This window comes from Pipistrellus hanaki (assembly GCF_964339955.1).
Source record: "Pipistrellus hanaki genome assembly, chromosome: 12".
Lineage (NCBI taxonomy): Eukaryota > Metazoa > Chordata > Mammalia > Chiroptera > Vespertilionidae > Pipistrellus > Pipistrellus hanaki.
In genome coordinates, this window is record NC_140514.1 from 10,800,290 (window position 1) to 10,819,410 (window position 19,121).

Here is a 19,121-nt window from a genome sequence, read left to right on the forward strand (position 1 = left end):
TTTGTTCCCATCAGACACGCTAAGCTTTGTGGATTCTTCTACACGTTAAGGAAAAGAGGGAGAGAGTAGACAGAGGAGCCACCTTTTCAGACGGGGAACCTGAACCTGCTTCCTTCCCAGATCTCTGGCCGGTGCGGGACGCAAGACCAGCTGTGCAGGGGTAAACGGTGCAGAAGCAGCACGCTGCGGGTCATTTTCAATCCATTCTCTACATGCAACTGGGGAGGGGGGCAGAAACTGCAAGAAAATCACCCAACCAGAGCACCCATGACAGGCCATCCGTCACCTGGGGGAACACAGCAGGGTGCCCCAGGCTTGCCACAGGTCAAATGACTGTTTGGTGACGGTTCACTTGAAAACAACCCCCCTCCAGCCCCCTCCTCAGCATCCAGTCATTCCAGAAAAAGGAACTTGCTGGGTTATCTCCCCACAGCACTCTGATTCAGAAGCTGGTCACTTCCAGAAGTTTACGTCCATTCCAGGGTCTGCCCTCTCCCTTTTCCCTTTTCCTTTCCTCTTAAGGATGCTTTTGTAAAATTGATTTCAGAGAGAGGAAGGGAAAAGGCGAGAGAGAGAGAGAGAGAGAGAGAGAGAGAGGGAGAGAGAGAGAGAGAGAGAGAGAGAGAAAGAGAGAGGGAGAATGAATCATCAATGATGAGAGAGAATCATCCATCTGCTGCCTCCTGTACGCCCCCTACTGTGGATCGAGCCCACAACCCAGGCATGTGCTCTGACTGGGAATCGAACCGTGACCTCCTGGTTCCTAGGTCGACACTCAACCACTGAGCCACACGGGCTGGGCTTAAGCATTCCTTTGGAGTCCACCAGGAAAGGACAAAAGTCCCCGCACAGCAGCTCTGTGCCAGGAAGGGACTGCCGGGCGACTATCCCCAAAGTGAGCTCCCGTGATGCCCAGGGATCCAGCCAAAGAGCTGGTCCCCCAGAGCTGATCATCAGCGTCAGGCCACAGGGTTACAATCTGGGGCATCAACAAGGAAGCAAGACTCTGAGCACCACAAACACATGGATGCTCCCTTGTCTACAACAGGGAAGATCAGAGGCAGCCAAACATTCCAGCTTGAAAGTCAGGCAGGTGAACTAGCTGCTGGAAGCAGAATGCACGCCTGCAATCTAAATCTGACTTCTAACCTAAACCTACAGGCCAAGCGGTTAGTTCTCTGTATTGCAGATTGCTATCCATAGTGAAACGAGACCGTCTTCAAAACTGACATACGACTGATCGTCTTCAAGTCAAATGTACGATAAACAAACAAGCCATTTCACAAAACACTCTCTCTCAAGTTCCAAAGGTAACACCGATTAACATCAAATCTCCACACACTTCAAAAGCTCCTCTGGTTCGTGACCTGACTCTTGGCTTTGAACCTAAGCACCACAGACCATAAAAACCCCGGACCCTGGAAAGGACACGTTCTGTCTTCTAGACAGGAGCTGCACAAGGTGCCTGCCCCGTTCATCCTCACAATTAGCAAACAAGGCAGCTGAAGAGAACAGGTTCTTCAAAACAGGTTTCAAAAATGAAAATTCCTCTTCATCACAGGTACAAATAGAACGCCAGAGGGAAACAAAAATCAAAATGAAGAGCTGCCAGGGGCTTCACACACACACACACGCACGCACGCACGCACGTGCACACACACATACACACACACACACACACTCACACACACGCACGCACACATGCTCTACCGTTACTTACTGGGCGGTCTGCGCGGTGTGCACCCCGCCTGTCCGGCTGCCAAGTGCCGCAGCGTGGAGCAGCTGTTTCCTCCAGGCTGGGGCTCTGTGTCTTAACCGGTCACATGAGCCTCCTGATAAACACGGCCGCGGTGCCAGGAGGTCAGAAACCCAACATCATTCTTCTCCTAATTCGCAAACCCCCCCTCCCGGAGCCCGCGCTGGCTCGGCCCTCTCATTAGCAGGCAGAGCAGCCCGCTCCACGCTCCATGGGGTGTTTGCTTCCAGCCACCGCCCCGCACAGCTGATAAGTCACGCTGGAGGGCAGGCCAGGCGAGTGGAAAGTTGATGTGTTTGTGTGTCTGTGAAGGGCAGGAGGGAGGGGGGAGGAGGGTGGGGTGGGAGGCTGGCAGTCCCTATGCGATCTCCTCTCACTCAAGTTTTCCCTGGGGCTCTGGACCGGCCAGAAGGCAGCGCAGCCTGGCACCGCAGGTGGGGGCTGCTCTCCCCTTCCCGGGGGGCCTCAGTCTGTCCCTCCATGCTTTCCTTCTCTCAGCATCCCAGGCTCCGGTCTGGTGGGAGAGGCCCAGGACGGAGTGGACTGTTGTGAGGAAGGCAGACGGACAGGGTGAGATGGCTGAGGCTGAATGTCAACACCGCCAGGGCTGCTGTGCCCAGTGGGCCAATGGGCGAGCGGCTGATGCCAGTGCATCTACAGAGCTTATGGAAGTGGCTTCCGGTCCCTTAAAACAAACTCCCATACAGTGATCTTGTTGGGTTGCATCAACATTTGGGGATACGGCAGAGCCGAAGAGATGATTCTCCTTCCCCCCCCCCCCCCCACTCCTCCTCCCAGGAATGAGAGTGAAAAGAGAAATTATCATGAAATTTACAAAGCTCGGGACAGGTGTGCTAGGGAGCTGGGCCTACCGCCCATCCATCAGGGCCTTCATTGAATTCCTACTTCCCGCCTCTGCTCATGTTCCCATCCCGCCCCCTCTCCAGGGAAAGTCCTTGGACCCTGACTTTGGATGGTACCTGACCTTGGACTTCTTGGTACAGTCAAGAGTGACACTTCCACGGTCTGCGGACTGGAAGGTCCCAGGTTCGATTCTGGTCAAAGGGCATGTACATTGGTTGCGGGCACGTCCCCGGTAAGGGGCATGCAGGAGGTGGCTGGTCGATGTTTCTCTCTCATAGATGTTTCTAGCTCTCTATCTCTCACTCTTCCTCTCTGTGAAAAAATCAATAAAATTATTGAAAAAAATATATTAAAAAATATATTTAAAAAAAAGAGTGACACTTCCCAAATGATCAGTGCACTGGGCAACGTGAACATCTGAGAAGTTCGCCAAAGGTTAAAATGCCCCGGGGGATTTCTGAGCCCTAAGGAGCCTGGTAAAACGTCACCCTGGATTTTTTAATAAATGAGATCTTAATAAAGGTGCCTGTGTGGGTAATTTTTCGTAGAATTATTTACAGCCTGAATCAAACCAGAAGTTTCCCTCCATACAAAGGATAGAGTGTTTTTTTTCCTGCAAAATAACAGAAAAAGACCTCCGGACTAGCCATTCTTTCAGGGGACTAACTTGTCAACATGTGAGAGCAGAGCCCAATGTGCAAATGAAAATTTTTTTTGCAAGTTTCATAACAGATCCCTTTGTAAGGATTCAAAGTGAGCAATGGCAATAAACAATGAATATTAAAATACAGTGGGCTAAAATAAATATCGCCGCCGTCGACATTTCTCCTTGTGTGTTGATGTGAGCAATCGTGATTCAGAAACAGAAAACGAGGCCTACGGAAGATCTGAAATACTCTTTTGATTTATACATGCTTTGTATTCACACAGCAGAAGCCTTTCCGACCTTATGGCATCCATCCATCGCCTTATTTTCAACTGACTGTGTTAATTATTCCCGCAATCCATTCCACACCACATGGCCAGAGACTTCTGGAAGGCCTCGGATAACCCAGACAAAACAACAGCCCGGGAGACATCCGCCTGGAGACTCATTCCATTAGCAAGGCGGGAGGGAGGGATCCTGATCTTTCTCTCCCCCCCCCCCCCCCTGCTCCCCACACTTCAAGGCAAACTGTATCGCAGACCGAGACCCTGGCCCCTCCCATGGGTTCCTCAGTGACACCCTCTTCCAGCCTTGCACAATAACGGGGAGACCCCGCTTCCCTGCCCAGTCTGCCTACAGGTACCAATCACTTGCTTTGACTCAAAAAGAGGGGCTCTCCTCCTGTCAGAGGCTACCCACCCCTGGGCTTGTCTCCCCCTGTTGGCTTATCTTCCCCTGTGACGCCCACCCGCTCAGGACCCTTCCTCCAAAAATGCCTTTTCCTCGCCCGCTCACCCTCCTCACAATCTAAACATGCTCAGGTTGTTTTATGTCCTAAAAGCTATTTGTTTTTTCCCTCTTTTGCCCCTATAATGACTGCCCTCACCCACTCATTCCCTTCACACCTGTGCTTCTGGAGAATCTTCTTGTCTCCACCATCTCCCATCCCAGGTAAGATTCGCCCTGCTTACGCTCTAGCATCTTCTTCACACTTCACTGGAAATGCTTTCTCAAGGCCAACAAAGACCAAGGTTAACGGACTCTTTTTTGGCCTTTATCTTCCTCGTCCTCTTGGCTGCACTTGGCCCACCGGACCAAGCACTCCTTAAAATGTTCTCTGTGGCAGAAACCGGTTTGGCTCAGTGGATAGAGCCTCGGGCTGCAGACTGAAAGGTCCCAGGTTTGATTCTGGTCAGGGGCATGTACCTTGGTTGCGGGCACATCCCCAGTAGGGGGTGTGCAAGAGGCAGCTGATGGATGATTCTCTTTCATTGATGTTTCTAACTCTCTGACCCTCTCTTCCTCTCTGTAAAAAGTCAATAAAATATATTTTAAAAAATAATAAAAATAAAAAATTCTTTTTAAAAAAAATGTTCTCTGTGGCTTCTTAAAATGTACTCCTACCTCCTTCGCTTCCTACGTGGACTTTTCTTCTTCCCGCCCTTTAAGTGTGAAAATCCCCTCTCTTCTTTCTGTTCTCTGACATCTCTCATATGTCTTATTACCGAATGACGAGGGTGGTTTCCTAATGGGTCGCCTTGCCTCCAAAACCTACCTCTGCCCTGAACTTAACTGTTGTTGTTTTTTGAATGCACTTTTGTACTGAAAGTCTCCGGGGGCCATGGTGGTATCTGAACCAGCTTTGTATGCCCAGAACCTGTGACAGGCTCATGGAATGCCTCTTTTGTACATTCCATGGCTGTTGCATTTCTTACTCTATGATTAGGTCTTCATGTGTCTATGTTCCATCTAGATTTTTACAGTCTTAGAGAAAGTTTATGACTTTACTCATTTTGAAAGTTTACTCATTTTATAGCCCGCCATGTCTAATACATTGCCTGCCATAAAGGGAACAGATAGCTGAAACAATGCTGAATGAAAAAAGGAATCATTGAAGAGAAGGATCTTCTGTCTATTCCTTTAAGAAAAGATAGGTTTGCAAACACTGATTTCATGTTAGGCCACTGAAATATCTCCCCATAAAAGAAATTATGGCCTCATTATATGACCACACTGTAACAAAACTATAAAATAGCCCTGACTGGTTTGGCTTAGTGGATAGAGTGTTGGCCTACGGACTGAAGGGTCCCGGGTTCAATTCCAGTCAAAGGCATGTATCTTGGTTGTGGGCACATCCCCGGAAGGGGATGTGCAGGAGGCAACTGATCAATGTTTCTAACTGTCTCTCCCTCTCCCTTCCTCTCTGTAAAAAAATCAATAAAATATATATTTTTTAAAAACTATAAAATAATTACAAAAGTATAAGTTGAAAAAGAGCCAAGATCTTGGGAAAATTTTATGTTTTCTTTTAAAAAATCATTGATTGGAGAAGAAATAAAAAAGGAAATTACAAGATGCTTAGAAGTTTTTAATAATGAGAACACCACATACCAAATATTGTGAGCAGAGCCTAAGGAGTTAGTTAGAGGCATACTGCCCCCAAGAAAATGCTGAAAAACAACAGATCAATAATCATGGAAAAATGTAAAAGTTATTAAGAAATTGTTTCCATGAAATGTTCTTAGTCCAAATTACTTGCACAATCAAGTTCTCTCTGATTTTCAAGCCACAGAAAATTTCCAAACTATATAAAATGTTCAAGTGGACAAAAGTAACAAGAGCTAACGTAATACCTGTGACTTAAAACAAACTGATAAAGCATAATAAAGGAAACCACAGACTAACCTCATGCATAAACATGGTTTACCTTACAGATATAAAAAGATATCAGTGTTAAGAAATGCATTAGCATAATGCATAAGTCAACTGAAAAAAGATTTTGAATTAGCACAATAAGTAACCTTGAAATGTCTTTTGATGAAATTCAATATTATTTTTTTAATTAATAAAATGGAGTTAGAATTTTTCTTAGCATACTGAAGTTATCTGTATCAAACCAAACACAACATCAGAAACAAGAAAAGGATGCTCACTGTCACTACCATTTAGCACTGTTCTGGGCATTTGAATCATTACAACCAGACAAGAAAAAGGAACTTAAGAAGGATTATGAGAAAGTAGGACACAAAATCATCCAACTTGTACATGTTACAATCATTTACTTAATAGAATCAACTTTTCTTTATTGTTGTTTATCCTCACCAAAGGATATTTTTTCCATTGAATTTTTAGAGAGGGTGGGAGGGAGGAAGGAAGGAGGAGAGGAGAAGGAAGAAGGAGAGAGAGTAAAAGAGAGAGAGAAACATTGATGTGAGAAAGACACAACAATTGGTTGCCTCCCATCTCCACCCTACCCACAACAGGGGACAGGAATTGAACGCACAACCCAGGAATGTGCCCTTCACTCTGGATGTGGGGCCCTGTGCTCTAACAACTGAGTAATACTGGCCAGGGCAATAGAATCAACTTTTTAAAAATGTTTGACATAATTAGCAATGTCAGTGAGGTAAAGACACAAAATAAACACACGAAAATCATAATTTTCCATATAACAGCCAAAAAACTGTTTTAGAATATAATGAAAAAAATCTCATTCAAAGTAGCAACAATAACAAAATTTCTAGGAATAAAAAGTTTATATTTTAAAAGTATATAAAACTCTATGAGGAAATAGGATAGATTTCAATAAATTGAGTTATACAAGTTTCCAGGACTGAAAGACTCAACATTGTAAAAATGTCAATTCTCTCCTATTTAATTTCTAAATATAATTAAATTTTGGTTGAAATGCCAAGAGTTGTTTTTAAACAGGACAAAAAAAGAAACCCTGAAGTTTATTTGAAAGACTTTAAAAAACCAAATTTAAATATTGAATTTGAAAATTTTTCTAAATAAAATTTTAGAGAACAATAAGGAGAGGGAACAAGGTATTAAATAGGCTAAACCCATCAAAAATTAAAAGTTTGATTCTGGTTCCAAAAGAGGCAGACCATGGAACAGAACAGAAATCCCAGAACACAAGATCTACATTAAAATGTTTACTTCTTAAATATGGTATTTAAACCCAGTGGGGAAATGAATTATTCAATAACTGGTCCAATAGTTAATGACTATGAAAAATAAAGATGCAATTTTACCTCAGACCATATACAAAGTATATGGCTAGTGAGCTAAAGATTTAAAGGGGAAAATACAACCACAGGCAGAGTTGAAGAAAATCAGGTGATTGTTTTTATAATCTTAAAATTTTAAATCATAATTAAATACTTATATCATGAAAATTATTTTAATGATGATCACCAAAGCAGAAACTATAAAGAAATTTTTAAAATATTTAAATGAATAAAATGTAAAATGTATGTAAAAAAATAACCCAACTATAACCAAAATTGCCACAAGTGATAAAATGAGATTTAAAAAGGAAACCTATATGGTAAAGAGTTAATACTTTTACCATACAAATAGCACTTATAATTAACAACTGAGCAATAGTTTTACCATACAAATAGCACTTATAATTCCCATTATTGGCCGGAGGCTTGGAAAATGGCACCTTCATACTCTGCTAGCAGGACTGTAAATTGGTACAACATTTAAGAAATATAATATTGTAATACTAGAGGCCTGGTGCATGAAATTCGTGCAAGAAAGTGGTCCCTCAGCCCAGCCTGCATCCTCTCAGAATCTGGGACCCCTTAGGGGATGTCCAACTGCCTGTTTAGGACCACTGGCTCCTAACTGCTCGCCTGCCTGCCTGCCTGCCTGACCATCCCTAACCACTCTGCCTGCCTGCTTCATCACCCCTAACCACTCGCCTGCCTGCCTGATAGCCTCTAACTGCCCCCGACTTAGCCCCACTGCCATAGCTTTGTCCGGAAGGTCATCTGGAATGACGTCTGGAAGGTCGTTTGGCTGTCCGACCTAATTAGCATATTTCTCTCTTATTGCTATAGATGTTGCAAAACTTCTTAAAATATGTGTACCCTTTAATTCTGGAGTTTTTTTTTTCTAGAAATATACCCCAAGAAAATACATGTGAAAGTGGAATTTCACGTGTACAAGGATGTTTCTCACAGTATTGTTTATACTAGGTAGAACTTAGAAACAATCCAGGTGAAAGTAGGCTTTTCTATTTGTGTGTTAATAGACAATTCATTCCAACAGACAGAGCCTATGGTGACCCTCAAAATGCACTACCAACATAAAAGAAGCATTACATTGCTTATTCCCATATTAATTTCTACAAGGGGCCAGGAGTGGGAAGAAAGTACGAGTAAGGCTTTCCGTATTCTGGAAAGCTTGGCTTTAACTCCATGAAAAACTGGGCATATAGACAAAAAGCCTTTTGTGAGCCTCAAGTCCAGGCCACCGTGTTTGAGTTGAATAATTAGGACACATTCATAAGAGGTAGCACTTCGCAATCATTATAAAATAATGTTTGAACTATACTAACATGGAAAAATATTCAGCATAGATTAACTGAAAAACACAAGTTACAAAACAGTTAATCAGTATGACCTCATTTGTCTAAGAAAATATGTTGACATTTGTAACAGTCCATTATATCTCAAATTTTAATAGTGGTTATCTTTGGGAACTGGGGGGTCACATACAGGTTTTCCCTTGTTTATGCAGACCAGCTTTTATCCTGTTTCCATGATAAATGTTTATCAGTTTTTCCTTTTTAACTGAGATCTTTTTTATGTAAGGAAAGAGATACTAGACCTACCATCATACCTCAATACCTTAATCATCTTCACAAAGAGGAATAAGACATTGGTAAGAAATGTGGTAAAGAAAAAAGGACTCAGAGCAGAAAGGCCTGGCCATTCATTAACAAGGCCAGACTGTCTCAGTTTTCTAATGTCCTGGTCCTGGAACCAATATTTGATAGCAAGTCACCGAAAGTGGTGGAACCACCAGGTTCAAAGGATGCAGGAAGAGGGGGGAAGCATGGTCTTGCTTGAGCACCTGGATTCAGCACCTGATGGACCTTTGTGCCTCTTTGAGGAGTTCCTTTTGGTAGAAATTCCCAAATAATATCTATCCATCCCATGCTCACACGTCAGGCAGCATGAACCTCCCCTGCCAGCTGAGGCCTCCTGAAGCTGCCCATCCATGCATCCACCTGGTTCCAACCGCCAACCATGCTGCTCCAAGTTGGCGACACGCCACCTGCTGGTCAATGTCAGGTACTAACTGCATTATCACATTGCCACACACCCCCCCTTCCTTTTCTAGGGGGACCTTTCACACAACACTACTCTCTCTTAAATGCCAGTCACAACCAGTTATCATAAGAGCTCTGCTAGCGACAAGCCCATAACAAATAGAAAAAATGGAGAAATAACCAGAGAATAGAGTGTTTAATCCCTAAAGACGTTGAACAAAGCAAATCATTGTCAATACCTGAAAAAGCAGTGTCTGTGTTTGATGTACTTTGCATTTGGGGATTTGCCAAAGTAGGTGACAAAAATCTCTGCTCTCAAAGTTGATAATCCCTCTGGGAGAAAAGCCATACGTAAGGAAAAATAATTACTTATCATAACAATTAGTACCTAATAATATTATAAAGTACTATGTTAATGTTATTAATATTATATAACAAGCTAACATCTGTGCACAATGCTCATTTAATTCTCACAGCAATGCTCTAAGGAGATACTATTCTTACCCCCAGATGACCTTCGTGAGATGAACTAGCCTGCTCACAACCAGTAAGCAGCAGAGGAAGAGAGGAATATGAATGTAAACCTAGGTCCGCCTGACCCCAAATCTTGCACAGTTGCCCCCTCCCACCCCCCACCCCACCCCCGGTCCCCAAATGATTTGGTAGCCACAGGAGCTTTCTTAGACTGGCTCACTCTTTTTTAAAAAATATATTTTTTTATTGATTTTTTACAGAGAGGAAGGGAGATAGTTAGAAACATGGATGAGAGAGTCATCAATCAGCTGCCTCTTGTGCGCCCCCTACTGGGGATGTGCCCGCAACCAAGGTACATGCCCTTGACCGGAATCAAACCTGGGACCCTTCAGTCTGCAGGCTGACGCTCTATCCACTGAGCCAAACCGGTTTTGGCTGGCTCATTCTTTTTTAATTGAGCCTGCTTACCCTCAAGCACAATAGCCAAGTCAATGGCTAGCACTTTGGGGTCTAAACCATTGGTAGAACAATAGTCATTTCCTGTCACTACCCATTGCAAACGTGTGGAGTTTCAGCCAGTGACACCTGTGAAGTGGTGGTGGCACAGTCTGGTAGACTGAGGGGCGTTTACACCATTATTTCAGTGGATAATGCCTTCTATGGGTTAGATATATGTTGAGTTCCAAATAACTGATATACAAACAAGTGAACCTTTGCAGCATAAGCCATTTATAACCTGGAGACGGGCTGTATGAGAATAAAAAGGAGAGGGAATGAGGAAGACGGCCTCTACCAGAGGCGGCCTCCACGGGTGCCTCCTCACACCAGTAGCTGCTTCCCTTCCTCAGGGTCCCTGGAGAAACTCCCAAATGTCTGGACAAATCTGTCCAGATTAAAGATAGACTTCCGCGTTGAGTCTCTTTTCTTCTGTTTTCTATCTCTTCTCTTTTCTTCCTTCCTTTTTGTAAAATTTCATTTACTTTTAAAAAACACATTACAGCCCTAGCCAGTTTTGGCTCAGTGGATAGAGCGTCAGCCTGTGGACTGAAGGGTCCTGGGTTCGGTTCTGGTCAAGGGCATATACCTGGCTCCGTTGCAGGCTCTCTCCCCAGAAGGGGCCATGCAGGAGGCAGCCAATCAATGATGTTCCTTTCTCATCAATGTTTCTATCTCTCTATCCCTCAGCCATCCTTTCTTTCTAAAAATAAATACAAACATTAAAAAAATAATAAAAATAAAACACATATATTAGTATAGTTGCATTTACTTAATCTAATTCATTTCAATTCACCTTTATGGCAGCATTTTTTCCTTTTGTGATCATTTTTTTATATTAGGCTAGATTTCTAGTGAAAGCTTCATTCGGTAAAACATGAGAAGGAACATTTAATATTCATGGTACAAAACACCTTTAACATAATTGCTTACATAATAACCTTTTCCCCTAATAGTTTTATTTCAAAACGTTGCTTTGACAGCAATTTTTATGACTCTGGGAGGATCTCAGCCCTGGGAACCACAGGCTGGTGGTAAAGTTAATCTGAATCTAAATCTTCTAGCATGCTATGCTGTTCCAGAACTCTTAGTTCTTTAAAAGACTTGCTTGGGGGGGGGGGGCGGGGGGGGGGAGTTTCTGTGGCTGCCCCTATGCCTTTTTCTGAGAATCATTTAGTTAATTAGAAGATAACAGAAGAACAGTTTTCAGGTTAAGATTTCCTTTCTATTCAAATTTCAGCAGCATCATCCTTTCAAAGCTGAAAAGACAAAGCTGATTCAGGGATAAATGCTTAATTTTTTTTTTCTCAAAAAGTGTGCTCGCTAAATATGTGAGGTGGGATACAGTTGGGTCTTCATAGGAATCGCAGGAAAAGCACAGTTAGAAACTCTAAATCCTCTTTTTCTCCTAGGCAAACTATAGGCCACGCCCTTCTCCCATCCCCCACTGCTGCTTCAATCTCACTCAGCACTGGCCTTGGAGTCTCCTAAACTGTCCTGGGTTCGCACACAATCCCCCAGCCTTGGTTGGAAGATGATGCTCCTTGTATACTTTTTGAATGAATGAATGAATAATGAATGCATTTTTACACTGTATTAGAAAATATTCATATTACTTTGAGACCAAATCCATCTGCTCAAAATTGTGCATAATTCTCTCTGCAAACCTAACCATCCTGCTCTTCACTTTTCCATCTTATCCCAGCCCAGCAAGCGGACTGCCAGTCCTGTGTTCCACTCCTTACTGCCAGCTGCTTCCTGCAGTTTTAATCCAACCATTACCGTCTCCAGGTCATGAATCTGGGAGGCCTGAGCCTCTGAGGCATCCCTGCCTTTATCGCAGACGTCATTACGTCATTAAACATCTTCGCTGATACTGTATTTGCTCAGCCTTTTGGCCAGTCTTGGGATTACATAGACCCTTCATGTATACAAAGCCTTCAGATAAGGTTTCCCTTTGAGGACTTCCTGGGACCACAGAGGCAACCACCAGCAGAGCGGGACTTTGCCTGAGGAAGGAAGGTCTGGCATTCTTGCAGCAGGATTCATCTGGTTTGCACAGCACAGGGAGGGAGGTAAACAAACAATAACAACAACAAAACACTTTTGGCAGCACATTTTAAAACATGGTAGGGGAATTCCCAATTTTTTTTCATGTTTTAATTAAAAAGGAGTGTTTGTTCTCAGGGCTCGTCTTTGTGATTGTCATTCTTTTTAGTAAAAGGCTGTAGAGATCCAGTTAAGCTAAAACTCTCAAATGGAAGGCCTCGTGGAGGGGAGGACTCAGGACTACGAGCTGGGTGCTGTTCCCTTAATTTAAACATAGGAGGTCAGAAACTCAACTGGGCTTCTCGGCAGGTGGAGTTAAAAACATGCGGTAAGAAATCAATCCGGGGAACATGGGCTCCAACCGCTGGAAAATGCCAACCTAACTGGTGAGGCTTCGATTGGTATTTAAATGCCGATACATTTTAAAAAATATATATATATATATTATTGATTTTTTTACAGAGAGGAAGAGAGAGGGATAGAGAGTTAGAAACATCTATGATAAAGAAACATCGATCAGCTGCCTCTTGCACACCCCCTACTGGGGATGTGCCCACAACCAAGGTACATGCCCTTGACCGGAATGGAACCTGGGACCTTTCAGTCTGCAGGCCGATGCTCTATCCACTGAGCCAAATGGGTTTCAGCCGATACATTATTTTTATTTTTATTTATTTATTTATTTATTTATTTTTTTAATATATTTTATTGATTTTGTACAGAGAGGAAGGAAGAGAGAGAGAGAGTTAGAAACATCGATGAGAGAGAGTCATCGATCAGTTGCCTCTTGCACACCCCCTACTGGGGATATGCCCGCAACCAAGGTACATGCCCTTGACCGGAATCGAACCCGGGTCCCTTCAGTCCCCAAGCCGACGCTCCATCCATTGAGCTAAACCGGTCCCAGCCGATACATTATTTTTAAACATATATCCTACTGGTCAGAATAATTGCATTATTTTACTGAAGAATGGTTTTGCTTCCTATTCCAAAATAAGAAAAGCAGGACATCTGTGTGTTTTCTTTTTTACTTTGTAAGATACTTACATTGAAAAGGCAATAATGCACATTCTAGCAAGTCAAACAATACAGGGAGATACAGAGAGAGAAACAATGTAAGCCCTCTTTCCCATGCATTCCCCTCTTGCTGAGATAATACACACCTCTGAGAAATGTATCTCATTATATTTTCCCATTTTAAAAAGTAATCCCATTTTAAAAAGTAATCTATAATTAGATTTCCCCGCTTAACAATGTATCATGGCGACACATACTGGTTCCAAGGTCAGGAATATAGATTTAATTTATCCTTTGTAATAGCTGTAGTAATTACATTTAAGACGCTCCCTTGTTTTGCATCTATAGAGTTGCACTAAACATCCTTACACAAGTAGCTTTAGTTTCTAGTGCTCTCATATCCACAGTATAAGGTCCCCAAAATGGGGGCTATTAGAACCACAAAGTGATTCATTTTACTACACTTTCTCAGTTATTTTCCCAAAACTAGACTGAGGGCAACGCAAGGGGTGATGGCCTTAAAAAAACTGATAAATGTCCATTTAGGGGATCAAGGTTATGAGAGGCACTAAAAATTCATTTCAGAATCACATCTCACCAGGTATATTCACTAAATTGCATTACATCTTGCTTGCTTTTTATATGAAATAATATTTTTTCAAAACCAAGGCATTGTAAACCACACGGATTAAAATGTGTTCAAGTTAAAAGTGGAACTATCTCCCCCCAGCTAATCCTTATGATCTGCACACACCAAAAATTCCACACACCCTAAAGGCCCTCCCAGTTGTAGATTCCATTGTTAATTCATTTTTCAAAAATATGCATGAGCCCATGTGAACCGTTATGTTATGAGAACAAAATGGTCATGATGCACGAAGAATATTTTACTGCACCTTCAAAGCACGCAATGATGCTGGTGCAGAGAAGGGTCGGTCCCAATCTCACTTGTTTCTGCCTATTTCTGGACTGTGGACTTCGTAACCAAAGAGCCCTCTCTTTCACATGCCATGTCAGGGAAGCAAGAATGGGGGCCACAGTCCAAACCCAGGGAGAAGGAGCCCTCCCCCTCCCCTGGTGTCTACAGCCACACTCCTCCTGGCTTGGAGTGTTTACCTAAAAACACCTCTTCTAAATTATGTTCTCACCATGTCCTTTGGTTTGAAACTTTAGAGTGAGAGGCCAGACTAGACGTGTCTATACTTTTAACATATATATTCCACATTAGCTAATAGGCTGAACCAGCCAACACACTCCAAGACACAAATGACAGAGCACAGGGTTCCCTGCCTGAAGAAAAAAAAATAAGTTATGCCCACCAGACACTCAAGGAAATTTGTTCCCATTATCAAAGCCTTCTTTGTCTTAGAAGGCCACCCGTTGCCGGATGGCGAGAAATATGTGCAACCCTGCATGCGTTAAAAGTGGCAGTCAACCAACCCAAATCCAACTCGGATTATTCAAGAACACATCTGTTAAGTAAAATAAACAGTCCAAGGTTGGACCCAACTTACGGGTCCAGGTGGTCTGTGTCTTTTCCTTCAGAACAAAAATGTGGGCAAGCAATTTCCAGCTGCCTAGGATAGTGACCGTGGGTTTCACAACCTCCCGGGGCGCGTACAAGCAACTGCTAAAAATAGCCCCAGCTCTCATGTCAACGGCCTCAGCATGAGGGCTAGGGGAAAACATACACTGCCTGAAATGGGTCCCCTGCATTCTGATTCCATAGGACGACTCTGAGCTGAAAACCCCAGGCATGCTCCTGACAGTTCCAACATTGATAGCCTTTTTTCTTTTCTAATCGTCTCCCGAACTGGGAGGAGAGGCAGCGTGGTGAGTGGGTATGGATGTTGGCGCGTGGAGAACCTGGAAATCAGGATTCTCATTCCATCATCGGTCACTCACAAGTTAAGTCCCTGAAGCCTGCAGGTGTGAATCCCCTAATCACAAAAGGGAATGATAATGCCAACTCAATGGGTGGCTGTGTGGGTTGGAAATAATGCACTGCATTTCAGGGTGTGATCCTATAAAAATATTCAACGAGTGCAAAAAGATGGATGCAGGACAAGTTCAAGGTGTCACTTGTAGCAACAACAAAAAGGGAAGCTCCCTAAAAAGAAGGGGAGATGGATGAAAAGAATTGCAATGCATTACTTCAATGCTACATGCATCGTACAGTCATGAAAAAGGGGAAACAGGGAGATGACTTGGATGGAATAAGAAAGCAAGCTGCAATAATTATTGTTTTAAGCAAAACAATAAAAAAACCTACTATGCATTTATCTCCATTCTTATTACAATCATGTATGCTTCAAATGCATAGAAAAATATCTGCCATCTGTTCAGGGCATTAATCAGCTCTCTACAGACATATACCTACTCTGAAGACCAAGGGTGGCAAGGGTTATAAGCCTTCTCCTTTTTACCTACCCATTACAGTATTGAGTACATTCACTTACAATAAGCATGTCTTGTTTTTATAGTTAAAAATTAAGGACAGTAAGGAAAGCAATGAGAAATAATTAGCACACTAATCAGTGGGTTTTGATGAAGGGTTATCATAGTTACTTCTGTCCAGAAACTAGAGAACTTAAATAAAACAAGTTTGCAGAAAACTAGCCAACATTCGTAACATGCAACCATGTATGCGCCTGTGTGAACTGGAGCGGTCTTTTTTTAAGTGACTATTTATTATCTTGATTGTGGTGATGGCTTCATAGGTGCATCCGTATATCAAGACATCAAACTGTATGTATATATTTTTAAAATATATTTTATTGACTTCAGAGATGAAAGGAGAGGGAGAGAGAGATAGAAACATCAATGATGAAAGAACATCATTGCATGTGTCCTGACCAGGAATTGAACCATGACCTCCTGGCTCATAGGTCAATGCTCAACCACTGAGCCACACTGGCTGGACCCAATTGTATACTTTTAATATGTGCCTTTTACTATGTGTCAACTGTATCTCGAGAAAATTGTTTAAAAAAAAAAGTGGAGCTAAATATTTCAACAGTAATAGCATGAAAGATGGGAAAATGAGATCAGAATTAAAGGTTTCTAAGGTCTTTATATTGATATTATTCAGATGTCAATAGGAAGATATTAATAATAGGTGTTGTTAAATCAAATACATATTCAAAGTGTAGCTGCTAAAAAAAAATAGATTACATAACTTCCAAAACACTTGACGGGGGGAAATGGAATAAGGAAAACTTGAAAAACTGAAAAGAAAGCAGGAGAGAAGAGAAAAAGAATGACAACAGGAAATACACTTGACATTATTAATACTTCAATAACAATAATCCGTGCAGACTGAACTCACCATGACAATGCAAAGACTATCACTAAGTTGTGGGAGTAAAAGGGGCCACATGCTAAACCTGACAAATTCAGAAGAGACCCGCCTGGTGGCCTCTCAAACGCAGAGACCAAAAGTAACCGCACAGGGTGGTCTGCCATGGAAGTCCCTAACTACAAGCGGGTCGTGGTGGGAGTCAGTCCTAGCCCTTGACAAGGTCAATCTTTGCAGTATGCGAGCCTGTCTGTTGTCTGTTTGCACCGAAGATAACATACCTTTGAATGTCAGAGGGACCTTTTTATCCAGACCCCTCAGGGTTAACTTCTTGGCACCAGCGTGCGGCCACAGGGCCCCTCCCTGTTACCCTGGTGCCCCATCCTCTCTCCATTTCGCTTAGTATCCAATCTCAGAGATTTCTCTGCTCAGCTCTCCCCCATCCCCTTCATCTGCCACCAAGGGAGGTCAGGTGACCTTACATCTCTTCCTTTTGTTCTAAGGCAGTGGTCAGCAAACTCATTAGTCCACAGAGCCAAATACCAATAGTACACCGATTTAAATTTCTCTTGAGAACCAAATTTTTTAAACTTAAACTTCTTCTAACACCACTTCTTCAAAATAGACTCGCCCAGGCCGTGGTATTTTGTGGAAGAGCCACACTCCCAGGGGCCAAAGAGCTGCATGTGGCTCGAGGACCACTGTTCTAATATATAAAACAGGCTTCGAAACCGCCCTTCTCCATTCTCCGGAGCATTTTCTTGCTCCATTGAGATTTTGCTGCTTCCTGACAATTGTCATCAGTTTGGCTCAAATGTCCATAGGTTTGGACATTTCTTACTCTGACAAAATAATAAGTACATGGATCCATCTTCAGTGAGTTCAGCTCCATGGGTGTAGGGTGTGTGTGTGTGTGTACACGTGCCTGAACAGATAAAAAGATCAGACATCTTCCCCCAAATCAACCTCTTTGAACTGCTTTTCTGAAGCCTTGAAATTAACTGAAAGTTCTTTATACCAAAAATAACAAAGGGAACAAACTTGGTGGGGAGGCGGGAGAGGGAGGGAAGTGGAAGGGAGACGAAAAGAGAACCGGCAAAGAGAACTAACTGGTCCCCACCATAACCTCAGCAGTGTGGTAAATGGACCTCAAGTGGAGGTGTCCGACAGATGCCCGTTGGCCACAGAGGAGATAGAGGCCTTCCTACTGACAGGGAGGCCCTCAGGGCAGGGGGGCTCCGGTCTGTCCCCACTGCCCAGCCCTTCCCCCAGGAGAGCTCTGAGGGGACAGAGGCCTGCCCTGCAGGCGGGGCTGGAGCTTCTGAGAAATGGGAGCTCACCCTGCCCAGGCCACACTGGACAACGCACCCGTTCCCCAATGGGATCTGCAGGTCTGCAGGGATGGTTCTCATCAAGCTTATCTGGAAAACCGATGGAAACTTCTGCCCAGAAGTTCATGCCTTAGTCATTTTCCAAAAGGAGGCCACGTGGCTCTTCCCGGCCTCTGCTGACCGTGCACGGATAGGGGTCCGTGTGCAGGAAATTGTACGAAAGACCCTGGAAGACTAAGCCGTCACACATGCACCGCCTGTAAACAGCATCTCCCCAGGCCCCTCCCAGCCCGTTATCTCAGAGCCTGTGATCCCGGCCTGATCACTGGGGTGCTAAAGTAGAAATTGCATCAGAGGAAGGATCAAAAGGCCAGCTCTGCCTCCACCCAGCTCAAGAGTAGTGAGCCCATCACATTCCCACTGTGAGTCCCTCTTAATAACTAACAATAAAGTGGGAATGGCAACATTTGCCTCATGGGGAAAAGTACTTTAGAAAGCCATTGCGTATTGTAGAAATGCACTTCTTATATTTATCTGTGGATAGACAATTGGGAACACTGAAGCACTCCAAAGGGTTTATTATTATTATTATTATTATTATTATTATTATCACTATCAATACTTACACAGGAATATATCAATATTTTGTCCAATGATTTTTAGAGACAATGGGAGAGAAGGAGAAAAGGAGGGAGGGAGAGGAAAACATCGATGTGAGAGAGACACAGAGATTGGTTGCTTTCTACTTGCACCATAATCAGGGCCAGTAGATCTTTTGGTGCCCAGGCAAACACTCCAACAACTGAGCATACCGGCCAGGACTAAAGAGATTAAAAAATAAATAAATAAATAAATAAATAAATAAATAAATAAAGCAAAAAATATGGCTCAAGGAATTAAGTTGCTGAGAGAAGAAATTCCTGGAAAATTAACTATAGAGGCAATAATAGCTGAATGGATGAAAGAAATTTCACCAAACATCATGTGATTAAATATATTACAGGGGGCAACTGTACAGATAGGTAAATGGGGTTGTAATTTTTCATGGCAAAGAAGAAATAGGGATGTTTGGGGGTGGAGGGGGTGGAGGGGGAGGGAGCCCTAAAAGCTAAAGACATCGA

The 19,121-nt window shown here is 43.1% G+C and overlaps 1 protein-coding gene across 7 annotated transcripts in view; it reads right to left on the reverse strand.

The window, feature by feature from the left end:
* RASGRP3 (RAS guanyl releasing protein 3) overlaps positions 1–19,121 on the reverse strand; it is a 97,615-nt gene that overhangs the window by 67,370 nt on the left and 11,124 nt on the right. Inside the window, exon 1 of one of the 7 annotated variants that reach the window (XM_084899991.1) lies at positions 14,886–14,990. The exons of 4 other annotated variants lie outside the window; for them this stretch is intronic. The gene's annotated coding sequence lies outside the window, so the exon portion shown is untranslated. Of the gene's footprint in view, positions 1–1,720; positions 2,009–14,885; positions 14,991–19,121 lie in introns of those variants that run through there. 2 more of the 7 variants (XM_084899992.1, XM_084899988.1) reach the window with 2 other exon arrangements.